The 12,848-nt window shown below is 36.8% G+C and overlaps 1 protein-coding gene and 1 long non-coding RNA gene across 3 annotated transcripts in view; both read left to right on the top strand.

The window, feature by feature from the left end:
• Positions 1–12,848, top strand: part of PLCB1 (phospholipase C beta 1) — a 724,287-nt gene that overhangs the window by 108,688 nt on the left and 602,751 nt on the right. The window lies entirely within an intron of this gene.
• Positions 1–12,848, top strand: part of LOC141585683 (uncharacterized) — a 118,742-nt gene that overhangs the window by 91,075 nt on the left and 14,819 nt on the right. Inside the window, exon 2 of the long non-coding RNA XR_012519303.1 lies at positions 1–12,848. This exon is cut by the window's left edge and continues 73,497 nt beyond it; it is cut by the window's right edge and continues 14,819 nt beyond it. This is a non-coding gene — a long non-coding RNA (uncharacterized LOC141585683).

Raw genomic sequence — 12,848 nt, 5'->3', positions numbered from 1 at the left:
AGGTTATTCTTTTTTTTTCTTTATACGGCTTAAAGTGACATATTCTCTAACTCATTTATCCAACATAACATTTCTTTTAGAAGGCCTAGTGACATAGAAAGGATGATATCTTTAGAAATTGTTAGAAATTTTAAATGGTTAAATGAAGGAACTTCAGAAAACCATCTTAAATTAGGAGCTTCGTGAATGTTGCTTTATGTGTTTTACTCACGAATAGTAAATGAAAGCATGGATTTAAGTATTGGCTAGGCTAGTATTCAAATTCCAGTGCCACCATTTATAAATAATATGGATGAACTAGACAATTTAATGCAACACACACACACACACTCACTCACTCTCTCTCTCTCTCTCTCTCTCTCTCTCTCTCTCTCTCTCTCTCATCTAATACCTGGAACATAGAAGTAAATGGTCAATATTTTTTATTAGTAGTATTATCCTCAGAAACAAGGGGCAGCATAGGAAATGACTCTCAAGTCAGATGGGGAGTAGTAACTGGATGACAAAGGACCACTTGTACAGATGTCCTTGTGTTTCTTCACCTTAGCTGTAGGGTTTTCTTTCAAGTTTCCAGATTGTACCTGTATTATCCTTGGATAAGAGCCAATGAATAATACATGCGGAGTGCCTAGGGCAGGGTCTGGAAGGAGTAATGCTCTATAAAATTAGCCACCTTCTTTCACTTCCTCTCTTTCTGGGGGCTGACCAGCTCATAAACTAGTCCCGTGTCCTAGGTTCGTTTCCCCAAAACAGACTTTAAAATGTGGATTATGTGCAAGTGATTTATTAGGGAAGCATCTCGGGAGAGACTGGCAAAGGAGCAGGCCAAGGAGGGGAAAGAAGACACTTCTGGGTTCCATTTCAGATGAAGTCCCAGTCTCTGCATGAACTCACAGAGTACTCTGAAACATAAATAGCACCTCAGAATATGTCCTGCGTGGAGGTGATGGAGCTTGGCTTTTACACTCCTTCATCGATTTGCCACTAGCTGTGGACCCTCCTGGATGGGTTATAACCTCCCAAGCACTTCCGGCTCTCCATAGTGTTGGGACACTATGGAGAAATTATATGTAGCAACAGAGAAATTTCTGAAGAAGGCTGCTACAGATACTGCTGTAGCAGTGTCCGCTGTTGCCACCCAGCTTCCCATTTCCATTCTCAGCCTTGTGAAGAATGTAGTTGGAAACAAAGCGTGTAAAAGCTGGGAATGGGAGCACAGAACCTGCAGGAACAGAGGTGGCAAATCTGGGTGGCGGCAGCAGTGTCTGCTACATCCTCCTGGGTTTTATAGGCAGCAGGAAAACACATCTCTTATTAAAATGGTGGACTTCTGATGGGAATAGCAAGTCTACTACTGAGGTCAAAATCATGTGCTATTTTGTAAGTAACTATTAAAGCAGTTATCAGTCCAGAGAAACGAGTCCATCATTGAAGACCAAATACCCAGAAGATCTGCTTCACCCTTCCCCCAGTTAATCTTCTGCCAGAAGATTCACAGTCTAAATATGGCTGTGAGTCTTTGATTAGAGTGTTAGTAGGTGGAGGAAGGTAGTATGCAAGAATTGGCTTTAATATTATCCCTGTAGAAGGAAATAATTGGTGATTAGTTTTCAGGCTATATAGGACTATTCCTCCTAAGTGAATGAATAGCTGAGAGATTTATTTCTAAAGAGGTATGGTCTTTTTATTTTAACTTGAGATTTTAGGAAAGAGCAACTTTAAAAGAAGGCAAAGGAAATTTCAGGAGATTTCAGAATTTGGAAGGAATTTTGAAATTCTCTTTTGGGGAAATGAAATACTGAAACTTACATGGATATTTCTGAAAACCAAAATGAAATATTTTGGTTGCATAAATCTTCGACTATAATTTTAACTAAGGAAAGGTAATAAAAAAGATCCCAGTATTCGATTTACATAAGAAATAAAGTTCTTTAAATAGAAGATTTTCAAATTGCTGTTAGTGGTCTTTGACATCTTTAAAAAGGCATTTATATTTGTAGAAGGATGATCTATTTTAAGGTGCAATTATTTCTAATGTGCCTCATTTTGGGGTCTCTCGAGAGATTAGAAATTGCTAATAAGCAATTTTGAATATATTGGAAGTTAATAAAATACTTCATCTGTAATTCATGGCTTGTTATCATTCTCCCATTATTCTTGTGTGGGTAAAGACCTGTCCATCATTGGAAGTAATTGGAAAGAAAACTTTGCCTGAAGCTACATGAGAAGTGGAACTATTAAATAATGAATGGTTTGGGAGGCTGAGGCAGGAAGATCATGAGGTCAAGATATGAAGACCATCCTGGCCAACATGGTGAAACCCCATCTCTACTAGAAATACAAAAATTAGCCAGGCATGGTGGTGGCATGTACCTGTAGTCCCAGCTACTTGGGAAGTTGAGGCAGGAGACTCGCTTGAACCCGGGAGGCAGAGGTTACAGTGAGCCAAGATTGCACCACTGCATTCCAGCCTGGGTGACAGATCGAAACTCTATCTTTAAAAAAAAAAAAAAAAAAGGTGGCAAGATTTTAAAATAAATTTTGGAGACTATTGAAATGATGTAGCATCCTTTAACTCTCATTTTGATTAACAGAAAGTATCATAGATGGACAACTCACTTTCCCTTTCCCTTTGCTCTGTGTTCTTCCTGGTGATTTTAGGTCACATGCACTCTGAAATCTAAGCTGTCATCAAAGCCATGTCTTCATGTATGTCTGTCTGAAACAGCAAGGATAAGACAGACTGTTGGGGTGTGTGACCCCAGTGAGCCCCATAACCAGAAGTTCCTGAGTCTCAATTTGTTTCTTTTGATAATTGGCAGATAACGGTCTGTGTGATTTCTCTGATGTGACTGAGCATATTAGCTGTGCCCTCCCCTAATTATCCAATGCTACTCACTTGAAATTTATGACAGTGAGGATGGTGGATGAGAAGAAGCCTGAGGAATTGAGGCTCAAGCCTGCTGCCAAAGATTTACTGTCATGGTTTTAGTTGCGAAGTATTAACAGTCAAGCCAAGTAACTTCAATTCCTGACTTAGTACATTTAGTGGAGAATTAGCTGAGAATGAGTAAATTTTCTCCGACACAGCTGTAAAATCAAACAAGAGGAGTTGTTGAAAACTAGAATTTAAGCTTAAACCTATCTTTTCCATATCTGTTGGGCACCATCTCATATCTGCGAACATCTGACATTGGGAATGTGAAATGCAGGCTTAGGAGAATGCTTTCAAGGTGCATAGCAAAAGTGATTTTACCCTTTAGTGTTTCCCATTTAATATTTTCAATTTTTAGTTGATTAAAGAGAAAATTACTTAATAATCACATAACATAGATTGCTACTATAAATACCTATTATCATCTGTTAAAATTATCGCATTCTATGTTACTTTATTTGTAATCTGTTGGATTTTGTGACCTTGTGATTCAAATGATTTTGCATTTGTAAGGTAGTTGGTTAGATAACCTTCATCATATCTTTCGCTATCTTTTGGGAGGCTTTTTTAACCCTTCCTTTTTTTTAAAAAAAAAAAATCTTAATCCACAGTCTAATAAAGTAGGAAAAAACAATCAGGAAAGCATACCTACAGAAGTTCCATTTAAAACTTTTAGTGAACTTAAGTTTACTAACAGAGGATTTAATCTTCCTTTCTGTCTGTCAGTTAGCAAATATTTATTAAGCCCCAACAATATAACAGGGACATTGCTGGCTGCTAGGTCAGGGGGCAAGAGCCATGATACATTTCATCTTACTTTGAGGCTGTCAGTCCACAAATATTTATTGAACTCCCAACAATATGCCAGGGACTTTGCTAGCTGCTGTGGATTGAGAGATGAAAAGACATAGTTCCTTTTATTCACAGAATTTACAAAAGTGATACAAACAAAAAAACATAGGAGACGTAAGATATGTGCTCTAATTGTCTTAGTCTGTTCAGGCTACTATTACCACAATACCTTAGATTGCATAATTTATAAACATTAGGAATTTATTGCTCACAGTTTTGGAAGCTGGAAAGTCTAAGATCTAGGGGACCAGCAGATTTGGTGTCTAGTAAGGGCCTGTTCTTCATAGATGGCTGCTTTTGAACTGTGTCTGCCCTTGTCAAAAGTGCAAAGAGACGAGCAGCCTCTCTCAAGCAAGTTTTGTAAGGATACTAACATCATTCATGGGGGGATGTCCTCATGACTTAATCACCTCCCAAAGGCCCTACCTCATAATACTGTCATGTTGGGGATTAAGTTTCAACATAGGAATTTTGTGGGAACACATTTAAACAATAGCACCGATGATGGTTAGGCCAAGCACAGTACAGTCCTCAAGGAGAAAAGCTTTATATCTGCTTGGAAGAGTAAGGAGGATAGCCTTGGATCTGAGGTTTGGTGCACAGAAAGGAGTTTGCCAGGTGGATAAGAGCAGGAGAGGTCATTCAAAGTAGGGGAGACAACATGGTCAAAAGCACGAAGATCTGCCAGAGCTTCCAGAATGAATGAACTGTTAAGGAGTGACTACAGCTGAGGCATGACTGGATGAGGGTTAGATTATAAAGAAACTGTATATGGTGTTAAAAGTGGTTCCTGTATTTTCTTCCAGCTGGTTATTAGAGGGAATGTGGCCCTTCTAGGAGGCATCTTCTATGGTTAAGATAATAGAAAAGGGAATTTTGCAACAACTCAGATTACATAGTTGTGAGTGAAACACATTCCAAGGTCACTCTCCTTCTAAAGACTTCGGAATTGGAACAGACATTTTAATGGTGAAGTTTGTGGTGACATCACTTTGTTTGCTGCTGTAAAGACCAGTGGAATTAAGAATGCCCATGGATGAAAGATAATTATTGCCTTGGACTTAGGAAACTGGGTGTGAGTATTTTCTTATTGGTGGGTCAATACTGACAGCTGCCCTCTGCAAGCTCTTTGAAAAGGTAGGAAGCCCTGAAGCGCCTGGGTGATGTTAGTACTTGATGGCTTCAAGGAGATCTTTACAAATTTGATGCATGAAAGATAGGCAGTAGGACATGAGAGTGATGAAGGAGTGAGGTTAGAGTTGTACATCTATCATGGACTGGATAGGAAACAAAGAAAATCGGGGCAAGGAGGATATACAACTTGGCAGCGTCCAGATTCAGCTGTCCAAACAAGCAGGGAAAGTCCTTGGTGAAGCTTGACTCCCAGTGGTCACTGGTTAGCATCAGACACCTGCTAGTCTCTGTGTGTAAAGACAGCATGGCTTTTCTAGACTGTAGTGAATAACCACCAGAATCTCTCAGATATGAACTTACTTCCCTTGAAAACTATGCCTAAATGTCAGCGAATCCAGTGTTGGAGCTTCTTAGGGTTACTAACACCAAGGAAACTTCATACTTCACTTTTCTCTTATCCCTGCAGAAAGCTGGAATGAAAGAAAAAAAGATGAAAAGTAGGTCATATAAATTGGTAGTGGCTAATTCTAATACAGTGATCTCATATAACATTTGAATAAATTAGAATGCATTTTGATGAAAATTTCCATTTTATTAAATAGCTGTTTCGTGCATAAGCAGTGCAGCTGGACCACACCATTTCTAAGATTGTTTTTAATAAAAATCTCATTAGCTCACCAGGGCAAATTGAATTCTCACTTGGTTAACCCATCTGCTGTGCCTTACTCACCTCTGCTGAATTGAGCACTGAGTGCAGAATTCAGCTAGCCAGACCACTTACTATTTGACAGAGATGTGGAGGAAACAACCTTTAGCTGTGCCATGTCTTCCTCTCATGGCTATAATTAGCATCAGTTCAATAGGCTTGAGTTAAAACAGTTTCTATGGTGCCATTATAGCTTTGTTTTGCCTCACTTATATTTAGGTGACCACATGTTCAGGTTTTTCTGGGACAGTCCCTTTTTATGCCTGTTTTGTCAGTATAATTCTTAATAATGTCCATTGTCACTCTCTGAAGTATTGCAGTTTGGATTAAAAATAATGTGGTCTCCTATAGCAAATACTATGAATTTTCTCATAGCCCTCAAACCTAACCATTTCAGAATATTCTTACTGGCATTAGCCTGTTGATATTGTATGCAGAGTGCTCTACTGAAATGACAAAAACTCTTGGCCCACTCACCAGGCTGTAAATTAGAGGTATTGACTTCCCTAAGACCATCCCTTAGCCGATACCTGATAGGAATTGGTGGTCAAATTTTATTTCATTTTATTTTTCCTCGTGGATGTCCAGTTGCTCTAGCACTATTTACTTAGAAAATTTCCTTTTGCTAGTCTATTGGCATCCTTATAAAAAATTAAGTGATTTTATATATGTCAATCTATCTCTGGACTCTTCTGATCCATTGACCTACTCACATACCAATATGAGACTGCCATATTTATGCTCAGATGACTTTAGTTTGCCATTGGGACTGAGAATCACCAGTTTAGACAAACTGTGATTTATTGCTTAAGGCTAAATGCATTGCTGGTCTACATGAATTTACAGTTTTATTCAGAGGAGAGGATGAATATTGAGTTGACATCTAGCAGTTTCTGCTTCACATATCTATTTATTTCAACATTTATTTTAGATACAGGGGGTACATGTGCAGGTTTGTTACCTGGGAATGTTACCTGATGATGTGGTTTGGGGTACGAATGATTCCATCACTCAAGAACTGGGCATGGCATCTGAGTTTTTCAATTCCTGCTCCCCTTTCTCCCTCTCCCCTCTAGTTTCCCCCAGGGTCTATTGTTGCTATCTTTGTATCCACCAGTACCCAATATTTAGTTCCCACTTATAAGTGAGAACATGCAGTATTTGGTTTTCTGTTCCTGCATTAATTTGCCCAAGATAATGGCCTCCAGCTGCATCTATGTTGCTGCAAAGGACATGGTTTCGTTTCTTGTTATGGCTATGTAGCATCCCATGGTATACATATACCACACTTTTTAAATCAAATCCACCCTTGATGGGCACCTAAATTGATTCCAGGACTTTGCTATTCACACATATATTTAAAACATTTATACTAAATAATATGTTTATTATGAATAGTGCTATATTATACACATTTCATAGAAGCTTTTTCTCCCTGCTAAATCTTCACATGACTCTTGGACATAATGCCTTTGTGACCACTGAAGCACCTTTTGACATCATCTAGTAGGCTTTTCCAGAACACATTTTTCACTTATATTTATATTGTTTGAGGTACTGCAAACCTCTTTAAATTGTATACAACACTTGCAATTTTTAGGTTGTACCCACCTGGGAATAATTACTAAGTCTGTCATCATTTTTGTTTAATTTCCTGATAAATTTGTTTCATTTAAGTAAACCTCTAGAAGTATCCCAACTAGGATTAATAGAGGTAATTTTGGGCTAATGTATCTTCCCCAAACATTGTTCTGTTGTTCAAAATAAGATAATTATAAAGACATTGGTAACATGAGTAACTTTGTTAGGACTTGACTGTAAAATCACTCTTTCTTGAGGAGTGCTTAATCAAGAAAAAAAAGTATCATCTTATATACAGGCTTATGTAATAAACAGGCTACCAATCTTTGACTTTGTAACTTGGTTTGACTATGGTCCAACCTAATATGGTTGACTTATTAGGTTGAATTACTTTATACCACTATGAGGCACTTTTAAAAATAATGTATGCCTCTTCCAGAAGATCTCTGCATATCACACATATAAACTAACTAAATTACCAGGACATGGGAAAATGGTGTCATATATCTTAGTTGCTGAAGGTTCACTTTATCTTCAATAATAAAATTACAGATCTACCTAGAATTGAACTTAATTGCACAATATTGTATTTCCTTTGCCAATTAACCCAATGGAGGTTTGAGGTAATATGTATGAAAAATGCTTTGTAATCTGAAAAGTACCAGGCACTTGTTAATCGCTGTCATTACTATATTGGAAAAACTACCTGTGGCCACTTGCAATGGAGAAAAAAGTCTTAACACTGAGCAAAGAACAGCTCAACCCTTAGGCATGTACTTTATTATCAAAACATTTTCCAATGACCATGATTCACTGCATATGAAAACTAACTCCAATGTTTTTTAAACTAGTGGTCTTGATCCATGTGTAGGTTATGATATCATTTTATTGGTTGGACATCAGCATTTTAAAAAAAGAATGGTGCAGTAAAACATAACAGTATATACTAGAAAACATTAATATCGGAGATAGTAAGGATAAATATTGTTGTGAGAAGCTCTCTATATACATATACATAACTGCATAGATACGAATACTGTATGGAAATAGAAAATGTTCTGATTGTGAATCACTGCTCAGAAACAAAACAAAATGAGATAAATTCAATAACAATGTCATTGCCCTAATCCTTATTTAAGATTGTTGAAGAGTGTAATAGCTGTCCTTCAGCTTAGCAGTTAAAAGGTATGATATAAAATGTCAAGACAAATTTATATATCATATGCTTGTAATTCCTGAGTCCATACAGATTCTAAGGATTTTTACCATTAATATCCTTCTAATAAAGCTTTGCATTATTAAAGACATCCAGCTGGCCAGTAATGTATAAAAAAAAATCAAGGAAAATAAATCAAGCTTTATACAATTATATTTTATGTTAAATAACAGTTTAATTTCTTCTATGGGGTATAAATATTTAATAAGTAGTTGATTTTCAAAAGGCCAATATATTTTAAAATATTCTGGGTATTTTTATCTATATAGTCATCCTCATAATGATATTTCAATCAACAATTTGCATATATGATGGTGGTCTCATAAGATTTTAATACTGTATTTTTACTGTACCTTTTCTATGTTTACATATATAAATACTTTCCATTGTTTTACTGTTGCCTAGAGTATTCAGTACAGTAACATACTGTACAGTTTGTAGCATAAGAGCAATGGGCTATACCATATATGCTGAGTCGCCATATATGCAGGTGACTATACCATATATGCAGGCGACGCCATCTAGATTTATGTAAGTGCACTCTGTGATGTTTGCACAATGAAGTCACCTAAGGACACATTTCTCAGAAGTTATCCCCCTCATTAAGTGACACATGAGTGTATTTCCTGCAATAGAGACTGTATCCGTTAACTATTGTTGTGTAACAAACCATCCCAAATATAGTCACTTCAACAACCATTTAGTTAGTGCCAATTCTATGAGTTAGCATTTAAGCTGGCCTATCCTGAGTGGTTATTCCTGGCTATGTATGGTCCTGGCTATTCCTGGGTATGTATGGTTCTTCCTGGCTGTATGTATGTGTGTATGGTCAGCCATTCCGCTAAGCCACTCTGGTTTGGAGAGTCTTTGGCTGTTTGCTTGAGGCACTTCAGCTGTCCTCTACCCTGGTCATCTCTAATCCTCAATAGACTAGCCCAGGCCTGTTCAAAAGGCAGAGATAGGGCTCCAAGATAATGGAAGAATGGAAGGCATATTGAGGCCGAAACTGGATCAGGTACAGTGTCATTTTGACAGCATCCTGCTGGCTATAGGAAACCACATGCTGGCCCAGATTTAAGGGGATGGGGAAATAATCTTCAATTTTTTTGATGGGAGAAATGGCAGAGTAATAAGGCAAAGGATAGAGAGAAAAGTAAGGAGGCCATTAATGGAGGCCATGAATGCAGTCAACTTATCAGATGTTCTTCTCCTCCCTACCCTTTTCATTGGTGCAATATAAAGAAATCCTTCAGGTCAAGTGTCCATAAAGACCCTCTTTCCTGCTTCTGGCTGAGCTCCTAGTAAAAAGATTAATGTGGAAATTAATAATCCATGGATTAATAAGTAGAAGACTTGCTTAAACTGGGTAAATTTCTCTCAATTTGATTATAATATTTTTCATTTAAGAATTTACTGTTGCTAATGGAAGGATTGTGTTTTTATTCTGGGAGCATTGTGAATCTTGCCTTACTGAACAAATGGTTTCCTAAAAGGGTGTGAGTACATAGAACTGTAAATCAAGCCATTTTTTTAAATTTTGAGCCCACAATTTAAAGGGATCATTTTACATGTGTTCGCTATCCATTGATCTCTGAAAGTTGTAAAGTTTAGATGGATGATTCCCCAAAGCAACCTTCACCTGGAGAACATAATTCCTATTTTTAGCTCAATATTTGGGCCAGAAAGGCTAACCTGTCATACAGTTTATAGGTAAGATAAATATCATCTGTTTAGAGTAGTTTCATCAACTAATTCTAGGAAAAGCAGGTACTGGAGTGATTTTTACACAATTGTTTCTTGTTGAACACATTACAAAATTAGAGACAATGAAAAAGAAAATTACATAGGATAGTGTTACATATCTACCTATATGATAATAATTTTATAAGAAATCAAAATATAGCATCTGTATCTACCTGCTCTGTGATTTTTATAGTCTCATGTAATGAGCGAGATAATTTTAAAAAGTAGTTAGGATGACTGACTTCAAAGATAGACTGCTGGCATTTGAATTTAAGCTTTGTTATTTGTTATCTGTGTGTTCTACATCATTTATTCTTTTTACACCTCCCAGTGTAATGGTTCCTACATCAAAAGGTGGTTGTGAGAATTTGATAAGTCAGTATATGTGGAATAGAGAGAACAGTGATCAATGCCTGGTAGGCAATAAATGTTAACTCTCACTGTCAACATGCCAGTTGGTTTCTATTCCAACCTTCCTGAATTTTCACTGATTTTTTTTTTCATGTTTTAAAATTTCTATGATGTATGCCTCTGCCAGGGGCCTGAGATACAGAGATAAAGGACAAAGACACTGTTCCCAAGTAGCTTGAGGTGTATTGGATGAATACCCTCCACCACACACAGATGCACAGATAGTGATGCCACTCATAAATGGGATATAAGACTTAAAGATCATTCAGAATGTTCATGAGACTTGTTTTTTTTAAGTTGTTTCTAATATATAATTTTATGAAGCAATAGGCATGCTTTTTAGGCTGTTAGCTAGAATGCAATGAATTACCTAGATTTACTCAAGTTTACACTCATTCTGCATGTTTTTATAAATATAGAAATTTCTCATTGTGCATGGCATGATTTTTTTAAAGAAGAATTATATATAAAGAGTACATGAAGCCTAAGAAAAGTGGCACATTCTTTACTCTTGTAATATGCAATCATCTTATTCTTTGTTTGGTGGTTTCTCATTGTTCCCTAAAAATGTACCAACCATATATTGACTGAATTATGCCACAAATAAAAGAAAAAGTGATTATAGTTCTCTTCATTGATCCCTGGACTCCATTTAAGGATTTATTGTGGAGCCTTCCTGGAGAACAGGCTGAGTCAGTGCTATACAATCTTTACTACTGAATTAGTTACTCTTAATTTGGTCTCATTCATGGGTTTTCATTTACTCTGGAAGTGGTAAGCTTAGCTGATAGGAAGACGTTTGGTATATGAATTTCATACACTTGAAAAAATGAGTCGAATTCAGTTTTTCCCTGCAAAGTGCTAGACCTTAAAAATCTGATTTGCATAGACTAGAATTCATTGATTAAGAAGATGAATTTATTATAGATTAAGAATAATTACTTCTGAAGAGAAAATCCTTTGAATTTGGGATTCTATTTAAAATTGGCAATAATTTTACTGTTACCAATAAATACATTGTTTTTAAAATTTCAATTAATGCTATTTTTGACTTAATATGCACATTGTTAAGCTATGTGTTTTTTTTCCTGTTTTTAAAATTTAAGTATACTTTGCACAGAGTAAAATTTACCCAAACAAGTCTATAGCTGTGCAAGTTTCAACAATTCTGTACAAAAGTCATCACCAAAGTCAAGATACAGAACAATTGTCACTGGCAACATTTGCGTGCATTCTCTTGTCATCAACCCCTTTCTCCAGTGTCTGGCAACCATAGATTTGTTTTCTTACCCAAAATATAAATGAAATTATACAATATGTAGCCTTTTGGGTCTGGCACTTTCCATGTAGCGTAATGCCTTTTAGACTCATCCGTGTATCAGTAATTCATTCTTTTTTACTACTGAGTAATATTTTATTGGATGAATACTTACAGTTCCCATTCACTTGAAGGACATTCGTTTCTAGTTGTTGGCAGTTACAACAAAGGCCATTTAATTATGTTCTTATTTGTTTTGGAAAAGATCCAATAAAATGGTAAAATAATTTGTGTGTATAGGAATAGGGTGTGGTAGGGAAGTCTGAATCCAGAGGTGTTACTGAAAGCCTCTGCCAGCTGGGCATGGTGGCTTGTGCCTCTAATCAAAGCACTTTGGGAGGCCGAGGTGGGTGGATCACTTGATATCAGGACTTAGAGACCAGCCTGGCAAAATGGCAAACCCTAACTCTACTAAGAATATAAGAAGTAGCCAGGCGTGGCGGCACACTCCTGTGGTCCCAGATACTGGGGAGGCTGAGGTGGGAGGATCGCTTGAGCTGCAGAGGCAGAGGATGCTGTGATCCAAGATTATACCACTGCACTCCATTCTGGGTAATGTGATGAGACCCTGTCTGAAAAAATAAATAAATCAATAAATAAAGTCTCTACTAAAAGCAAGTATATATTGTCTACTAGCATAATCAGGCACACCAGTAGATCTCAGACTGTGTTCCCATTTGATTACCATTGTTCTGTTGCTTAAATCCAAAATATGCCAATTTTTAAAAATAATTTTCACAATTAGTACATTGTATTTCCTCAATCATAAGTTTTCTTCTAATCATTTGAAATACTTGGATGTCTCACAGAGAATCATGTGGTACCTTATTTGGCACACAGTCATCACATTGATTTTCCTGAAGTTGAGTCTAGTAACTTTGGAGTGTTACATAAGCATGTAACTTTTAGGCTCTCTCTCCCTAAAAAAGGAATGTCATAGGAACACATTCTA

Source organism: Saimiri boliviensis, chromosome 9 (assembly GCF_048565385.1).
Source record: "Saimiri boliviensis isolate mSaiBol1 chromosome 9, mSaiBol1.pri, whole genome shotgun sequence".
NCBI lineage: Eukaryota > Metazoa > Chordata > Mammalia > Primates > Cebidae > Saimiri > Saimiri boliviensis.
This window is presented reverse-complemented; position numbering and strand designations above follow the sequence as displayed.